The sequence below is a fragment of the Nansenia antarctica genome (genome assembly GCF_963989245.1).
Source record: "Nansenia antarctica genome assembly, chromosome: 5".
NCBI lineage: Eukaryota > Metazoa > Chordata > Actinopteri > Argentiniformes > Microstomatidae > Nansenia > Nansenia antarctica.
In genome coordinates this window covers 2,945,105-2,954,656 of record NC_137690.1, presented here as the reverse complement: position 1 = coordinate 2,954,656, position 9,552 = coordinate 2,945,105, and positions in this window count along the sequence as shown.

The following is a 9,552-nucleotide window of genomic DNA, read 5'->3' as shown; positions in this document are numbered from 1 at the left end:
GCTGCTGTGAGAAAGACATTTCCCCCCTCGGGGATAAATAAAGAAACTTCAAACATCAGACTTCAAAAGTGTTATTACTGTGACCGTGTTGACGTGACTCCTTCTTTCTTCTGACTGACTCTCTGATTGACTGACTGACTGACTGACTGACTGACTGACTGATTGGCTAACTGACTGACTGACTGACTGACTGACTGGCTGACTGACTGACTGACTGACTGATTGATTGACTAACTGACTGACTGCCTGACTGACTGACTGACTGACTGGCTGACTGACCGACTGACTGACTGACCGACAGGCTGACTGACTGACTGACTGACTGACTGACAGGCTGACTGACTGACTGACTGACTGACTGACAGGCTGACTGACTGGCTGACTGACTGACTGACTGACAGGCTGACTGACTGGCTCACTGACTGACTGACTGACTTTCTGACTGACTGACTGGCTGACTGACTGATTGACTAACTGACTGACTGACTGACTTTCTGACTGACTGATTGACTGACTGACTGACTGACTGATTGACTAACTGACTGACTGACTGACTGACTGACTTTCTGACTGACTGGCTGACTGACTGACTGACTGACTGACTGACTGACTTTCTGACTGACTGACTGGCTGACTGACCTACTGACTGACTGACTGACTGACTGACTTTCTGACTGACTGACTGGCTGACTGACTGACTGACTGACTGACTGATTGACTAACTGACTGACTGACTGACTGACCTACTGACTGACTGACTGACTGACTGACTGACAGGCTGACTGACTGACTGACTTTCTGACTGACTGACTGACTGACTAACTGACTGACTGACTGACTGACTGGCTGACTGGCTGACTGACCTACTGACTGACTGACTGACTCACGCTGACACACAAGCAGGGCCGTCAGCCGCTGCGTCCCTGATAACAAGCTGCGGTGACTCTTACAACCGACGGATGTAACGCTGCATTGTGATGGGGGCACAACAACCTTCTCTATGGGCTGGATTTCTTCCTTGTTGTAGCCGGCGTAAAACGGGCAGAAGTCCAAGTGCTGGGGTGTTGGCGGGCGGTTTGTGTCGGAGACTCGATGACTCTAGACTCTAGAGTACACGTTTAGCACTTGTGTGACACCACCGTCTGTGTGTGTGTGTGTGTGTGTGTGTGTGTGTGTGTGTGTGTGTGTGTGTGTGTGACATCCCATCATCTCACGTGTGTGTGGGGGTCATTTTGACCAAGTGAGTAAAACATGTTTTATATCTTTGCACTCGATCAAATTTCAGGACCCTCCTTTCATGACTTGTCCTAGATATGTGCGTTCTACCACCCAGTATCCTTACACTTTCAACATCACATCAGGATAAGCTAAAGCTATTTTGCTAGTTTTTCTGTGTAGGAGGCAGGCTAATATTACAAGCGGACAACTAGTGGTCGTTGTGTGTAAGTAGCAGCTTCCCATTGTAAAGACTATGGTCATGTGACCCCCGAGGCGGCTCTTATAGTAGGTAATGTTGCTTCTTTTCTATTGATCATGAATCAAAGAACAGATATCGAGTTTAAGACAATTTAATCAGTTACAGGCAGATTTATACATTACGTCTGTTCCCCGTGGACCCTGGGCTGGAAGAGAGCGCTCTCCCTCTCTCTCTCCCCGTTCCGCTCCAGAGGGGAGGGGCCAGCGTGCATGTGTGTCTTTGCCCAACCCCCAGAGTTGGTCATCTGGTTGCCATAGAACCCTCATTGTTAGAGGGCATCATTCATGTCCTTGCATGCCCTGGTATGTGTGTGTGTTTAAAATATACTACATATTCATACATAGATCATACATACTACAGAAATATACGACACATCCCCCCTCGGACCACCCAGAGGGTGTTCCGAAACTAAACTACCATAAAACAAAAACAAAAACACAAAACCCCACAAAACATCCCCAAAAAAAAAAAAAATTTTTTTCAAATAAAATTAAAAATTAAAAAATAGAAAACAACCAATAATAAAAAGAATTTTGAAAATAACAATCACAATTAAACTAAACACAGTTCATCATGCACAAATCAATACAGAAACTTCCAACGACCGATGTTTTCTTTGTCCTTGAAGCGTCAGGGTCAGAGGTTACTAGCACTTGTACCCAGTTGGAGAACAGCCTTTACCGCTGTCTCAGATTGATAACACTTTCATAGTCAGGAGCTTTCCATTTTCGTTGCGCTAGGAACAGAACCTCTCTCCTAGCTTTGTATAACCACCACATCACTTCTCAACTGACATCAATCACATACGATATAGAAATAAACAAACAATACACAAATAATGAAATTCAGTTATCATAACACATAATTCTCCAACAGTAAGCATAGGACAAAGGGAATGCATTAATGCATAGATCTTCACCTCAGGTGAGGACTAGTCTTCTGAAAAGTTCATTAACGTGGACTGAGTGACTGATTTTCCAAAAACAGTCAATGAGGCCCTGTCTCCTAAGAAAGTCAAAAATCATGTCTGCTATAATAGGTGCTCCTATCCTAGCAAAATAAGTTTCCCATTCCCCTAAGACCGTTTCCAGCCATGCTATCATCTGCTGTCCATTCCCGTCGTTCCCTTTGATCTGCTGCTTCACTACCCTATTCATAGTCTTTAATCTTTTCCTAACTGGTCGTCGTCCGTCAGTGTCATTGAGGTTCAGGCAGCCGCCTGGTCCCCTCCCACGCTGATCAAGGTCTGGGGAGTCGCCCTCAGCATCATCTGAAGTATGGTGCAGGCACTCGCCAGCATCCCCAGTAGCACAGGTGTCCAGGCTTTGGACACTCCCAGGCTGGACCTCCAGACTGTCAACCCTCTCTGCTTCGTTAGTTTCTGGTTTATTGGCATCTGGACAGCTTTCCACTGTCCCCTCGGTTTCAGGCACTGCCGGTAATGTCACTGGCTGTAACACTGGCATTGCCACTGGCTCTGGCAACACCACAGCATCTCCTCGTAGCTCCTCCTTCTCAGGTTCTCTGGGGACCTCGGCACCTGTTGGCACAACATCCTGCCTACTCTGTACATCCACCCCCCTGTCCACCACCCGTGGCCCTATTGGGGTAGGGATATGCCCAGACACCACTGGTGTACCCACTCTGATGTTGTTTCTCCAACAGACCCCACATTGACCTAAAGCATGGTCAATCTGTTCCATCAAATATGGACTCCAAAACCCATATTTCTTGGTGATCTTGCGTCTTACCTCCCCCCTAGCCACATGTGCTAATCCATGAGCTTCCTGTATTAACATGCCTAATAAATCTGAGGGTGCTACAACCAACCCCTCATGATTCCTCCATAGACCTGTGTCATCCTGACTTGCCCCCCTTGCTAGCCAAACGTTCTTGTCTAACGTAGTTACTCTACTCTGTAACATCAATAAATCCTCAAGTGTGACCATGCCCTGTAACTGCTTTTCATGTGTGACCAGAAGACCTTTACCTGCCTTGTCTGCTCCTGTAATGGCTTTGGCTGCATCTTCTGCAGCCCTGTTACCTTGTGTGACATGTGATGAGTCAGACCTGTGTGCGGCACACTTCACTATGGCTAATTCCTTTGGCTTCATCATGGCTTGTAACAGCTTCATGATCTGTGCGTGATGCTGTATAGGCGTACCATCAGTTCTCTTAAAACCCCGCCCCCTCCATACAGCTCCATTAAAATGACAAACATTATGTGCATAGGCAGAGTCGGTGTACACTGTCACTCTCCGTCCGGTTCCCAAGTTGCATGCTTCTGTGAGGGCAATCAATTCAGCCAACTGAGCCGAGCAAGGCTGAGGAACTGCCTCAGCCTGTTCTACAATAAACTTTGAATTTTGTGCTTTAACTAAGGAATACCCAGCGCACAAAGTTTCTCCTACCCCGTAACAAGACCCATCAACCCAATATTCTATATCAGCTCCCTTTAAAGGCAAAGCTTGTAGGTCTGTTCTATGCTTAATCACTCTGGCTGTCGATGGAACCTGAGCACCGGATGGCATCGTCACCTGACAGCCGTCAGGTGTGCATTTTACTGTACAGTTCAATTGGCATAGAGCATCTCTCCCTAGCAGCCCTGTTGGCGTGTGTTCTGACACAAGTGTTGACAGAGTTGCTCTCTGTCCCTTGTACTCTAAGTCTACAAGCTCAGTTGTAGGAATCAGCTGTTTAATTCCCTCAAATCCGATTGTCTTCACATATTCTCTAGACATAGGGAGGTGCGTGGCGCCTTCAGGCTTCTTTGTCACCACCAGCTGGCACCTCCCACTCGGATCTTCCGGGCACCCCTATAGGCCAGCTGCTGGGCCTCCGTAAGGGTTCATCACTCCTGGAGCAGGTGTAGTAGGGGGCCAATATCCTCCTCCTTGGCTCCCCCCTGCGCCCCCCTGGGGCCTGTTGCAGCAGGCACAGGCTAGATGTCCATTCTGGTCGCATTGGCATGGTTCTAGCATCTCCTTCCCTGCTGCTGTCCATCCCCCTGGTGGTGGTCCTTGGCCAGGCTGTGTGTACATCTGGTATGGAACCGCTTGCACCCCTGGTGGCCCTTGTGGGTATGGATACCCCCCTTGTGGCCCCTGTGGGTAGGACTGGTAAGTAGCAGGATACCCCCCTTGTGGCCCCTGTGAGTAGGACTGGTAAGTAGCAGTCTGCACTCCAGGTGGCTGTTGCTGTGGGGCTAAAGCCTGCACTCCCTCTATGTTCCTCTCGCTTTCAGTCAATTGCAAATGAGTCAATATTCTGAGGGATTCTTCGTCTCGTGCCTTCTGTATCTGAATGTTCTTTCGATATAACTCAACTTGATGAGCTACGTGGTCTATATAAACAGCTTTGTTCATGTGTCGTAGCCCCACCACTTCTGCTAGCTTATCCTTAACTGGGGTAGGAAGCCCTTCTTGTATTTTTTCCCTGATTATGGATTTTTCTAAGGGGTTATCTTCAGCGTCTTTCCCTGTCACACTTCTCCATTGAGCGTGCACACGGGCAACATAACCCCTGGGATTCTCATCCCCCCCCAGTGGCTTCACAATGATATTGTCTGGGTGAATGTGAGTAGGGTAGGTCTCTCTGATTGCTTTCCACAGCCTGCCTCTGTTTGCTGCGAAGAGCTCTGGATCATAAACTGATGTATTGATATATCTATGAAGTCCTGCCTTCATCAATATTTCCTGCATTGTATCCAATCCTGCAATAAAAGCTAAGAGTCTTTTCAGGTCTCCCATCGCGGCCTGCGTTCCTGTCAGTATCACGTCGACCTCTCGCGTCCACGAATGTCCTCCCTCTTGAAGAACTGGGAGTTTCTCGATCACTTCAGACAAATCTGTATGATGCCACGGATGATATTCCATCTTGTTACCCCGAATCAGCACTGGACAGTTCTTTAATGTATTTGATGACATTCGGTGACAATCTCCCTCTTTCTCCGGGCGTCTTCTCCCACCTTTCCTTTCGGCTGTGGCTATCATCTTCCTGACCTGCGCGTTGTAGCCTCCATCTGCATTGTCGTCATCACTTGAGTCTTCACTGCCATCTTCGCTGTCATCTTCCTCGTCACTCCTGTCGTCCCCTTTTCCCCTTGGCTCCTTCTTCTTCTGGGAATGATCCTCCAGTGCCTTAGCATATGGAGGGGGACTGGGGGCAGGACACAGGTCTGGGGATGAAATGTTCAATTTCTGTTCCAGTGTTCTGGCCAATTCTTTTTTCTTTTCCGGTTCCATCTGAGCTATTTTCTGTCCCTCTACCTTAAATAGATCTAAAATAGCTAACTCTAACTTGCGTTTCTCTGATCTAATCTTTCCTCTTTGGTGTGCTTTGTGCCCATTGATAAGTATCTCCAATGTTGCAATTAATTGTAAATTAATGCTGCCCTCTTTCGGCCACGGCTGTTCAATGTATGCCCAACGGCTATTCCATTTCGTTGACATTTTGCTAATTTCCCTAACAAGAGGATTCATTTTTTCCACTATAGCCATAGGGGATAACGTAGCCAACATTCCACGATGTTCACTAATATCTTTTAACAGCTTCGTGGAATTCGACCCCATTCTACTTGCTCAATATGCTGACAATATTCTATATTAGATAAGGTGTACGCTTCTTACAACCCACCTTCCTATTGTCTTGTTTGCTAAACAAATGCTAGTCCAATATAACTGTATTAACCGTCCCCACAAAACCCTGCAACTCAGAATAACAGATTTGCCTCTTGTGTATGTCAGTGCAGTATTAACTTAAATCTAATAGCTGTGTAAGTACTTTATACTTAAATGTGTTTCCTAATTGTTTATGAATATGTGTCACTTGATTACTCATTCAATACTAATTACAGTTCTGGTCAACACAATTATTAAATCACAATGGCTGGTCACACCTAAGTATTCACTGATCCACAAAAACCCTTTTACTGCTCAACTATCAAATATGTACTATTCTGCTATTCCTTAATCAAACACTGTGGAAATGACCTAACTAAAATAAAATATGTAAATTACAAATATTAATTATACACTTGGTTCCTTCAGACCTCCCCTCTTCCCAGGGCGCAGTCTCAGGCTGGAACCCTTTCCGCTGAGGTCCTTTCCAAAGGACATCTCATCTCAGCCTCTCTGCTTCCCAGGCGTCTCCTTTTCAGAGCCCTGATCACAGAAAGCACCACTCGCCTACTAGCTGTACGTCGCTTTCAGCTTATGGTGGCCTGACTGTACATTGAGCTGAGCGCTACTGCCATATCATATGGCCTTACGTTCTTGAGCGACCCAACCGGCCGGTGACCCAGTCGATAGCGACCCCCTGCCAATGTATAACACTGGCCCTGTAGCGGTGATTAGCCGCCCAGGTGGGAACCGACGGTCTGATCCCTAGCCCACTTTGCTATGGGTCTAGAAACTTTGACCGTTTACACCAGCCTTGCCTGTTCACGGGTGTAGCTTCCTCTCACATCCCGCTAGGTGTGGGCTGTCGCCCACGTACCACGCACTGCCCACACACCTACATGCGACAGCTGCGCCGACTAGACGGTACCACGGTAGTATGTTCATTCATACTTCATCAGACACGGGGGCCTTCAGTCTTCTCCCCAGCACTATATCTAGTTTTTAACGTGCCCTCGGAACTTTGCAATTCCACCGCCGCCTGTTACAGGCTAGGTTCGGGGTGCCTAATCCCCTGCCTAACCTGTAAAGAAATCGACTTGTTAAGTGAAAGGAATGAATGATTAGTTAGAATTATTCATTGACACTTCATTGATGTAAACCTGTGAAGTCAATTAGCTATTATCAACATATCATTAGATTGTCACAAAACAATTGATCAAAGTTTTGTGAAAACAGAGAAATAAAATGATCTGAATAATTAATTCAATCAATTTGTAATTAATTAAATTAATTAAATTAATGTAATACATTACAATCATTTATAACCATCTATTTATTAATGTATCGGACTGTTTCATCGACCTCAGCTGTATCTCCCTGAGGATTTAGTGTTTTAAAATGTATTGTCGTATTTCGTCCAGCAGGCGGCAGTAAATAATTAAAAAATGTCTTATCGTGTTTCGTCCACTAGATGGCAGTAAATAATTAAAAATGTCTTATCGTGTCCTGGCCAGTAGAGGGAGCTGTGCTCCGGCTAACGCGCATCGATTGCGCATGCGCCAACTCTTCCATGTAAAATGGCGTCTATGAATGTTCCAACCGTAACTCTAAACTATTAAAAAATACCCCGCTGATCAATTCACTATCTTTCTATCTCTAAATTACTACACACCCTATGTGAAATGAATTTAACTTTATCTGTAAGAAATAAGGAATGTAATTAATCAGTCAGGTTCCTTTCTAAAGGAATGCTTTCTAAAGGAGTGTTTGTTTGCAGAGGCAAGAAGAGGGGGGCTTTACAACCCGTTTTCCTTGAAAAATCACCGCGTGTTTGTAGCCTGATGTGTGAAAAGGCCAGAGGGCAGAAAGCAGGGGGGTCAATTTAACAACCCTTTGTCTAACCTCTGGGGAAAACCGCGCCCTCTGTGCGTGTCTTTTCTCCGGACAAAGGGCAATGGCGTCTATGAATGGATTCTATGACACAGTTCTGAAGAATTGATTTCTTAATCTACTTCAAATAATGCTCTTATTTACAAAACAGACTCCATAATTCAGTTACACTCTATCAAATAGACACTATTAGAGTACGTCTTCCTCTAATACCAAATTTTACACACATACACGATATTCCATAACACCATGCAAATCAAATGACTCATTTACAAATACCTTACAAATTAAATCGTATATTTTCAAATACGGGCTTCTTAACCCGGCTCTCACCCCCAGTTTAAAGACTATGAAAGATGTGTTTCAAGTTACTTTACTTTAAACCTTAAAGTTGAAGGTTGTTTTAGTCTCAAAGAAAACGTTTGAAAACCCAGCTGTTGCACACGCGCCCCTAGCGGTTTAAACAGAAAATAGCGCTATTTTAATTCTTACCGTCTTTAGAGCTGTGGCTTCAGCTTAAGTTTTCAAACGTAGATTTCCTTTTTTGGACTCCGTGCTAGGCTCGCCATGTGTTGCTTCTTTTCTATTGATCATGAATCAAAGAACAGATATCGAGTTTAAGACAATTTAATCAGTTACAGGCAGATTTATACATTACGTCTGTTCCCCGTGGACCCTGGGCTGGAAGAGAGCGCTCTCCCTCTCTCTCTCCCCGTTCCGCTCCAGAGGGGAGGGGCCAGCGTGCATGTGTGTCTTTGCCCAACCCCCAGAGTTGGTCATCTGGTTGCCATAGAACCCTCATTGTTAGAGGGCATCATTCATGTCCTTGCATGCCCTGGTATGTGTGTGTGTTTAAAATATACTACATATTCATACATAGATCATACATACTACAGAAATATACGACAGTAACATAGACACGGCTGTTCTAGAGTTAGAACACTTGGCTCTCTAGGTGGTGAGTGTTCCGGAATTATTAACGACAGCGCTCATCTCACTAATGACCCTCCCTCTTTGTAACGGAGGTGTGACGACTTCTCCTCTTCCTGGTCTGGGGTTCAGAGTGTGGCTGGGCGGGAGGGAAACGTGAGAGTGGACGGCGGGATCACATGTCAACCGCACACACACACACACACACACACACACACACACACACACACACACACACACACACAGTTACGTACACACACACACATAGTAACAGACACACACACACGCAGAGTTACGTACACACACACACACACACACACACACACACACCTGCCAGCAGACATGCATGCACGCGAATGCAGGCACACACACACACACACACACACACACACACACACACACACACACACGGTTACGCACACACGCAGTTACGCACACACACATACACACACACACACCTGTCAGCAGACATGCATGCACACGAATGCAGACACACACGTACACGTACACACACACACACACACACACACACACACACACACGCGGTTACGCACACATGCAGTTACGCACACACGCAGTTACGCACACACACATACACACACACACACACACCTGTCAGCAGACATGCATGCACAC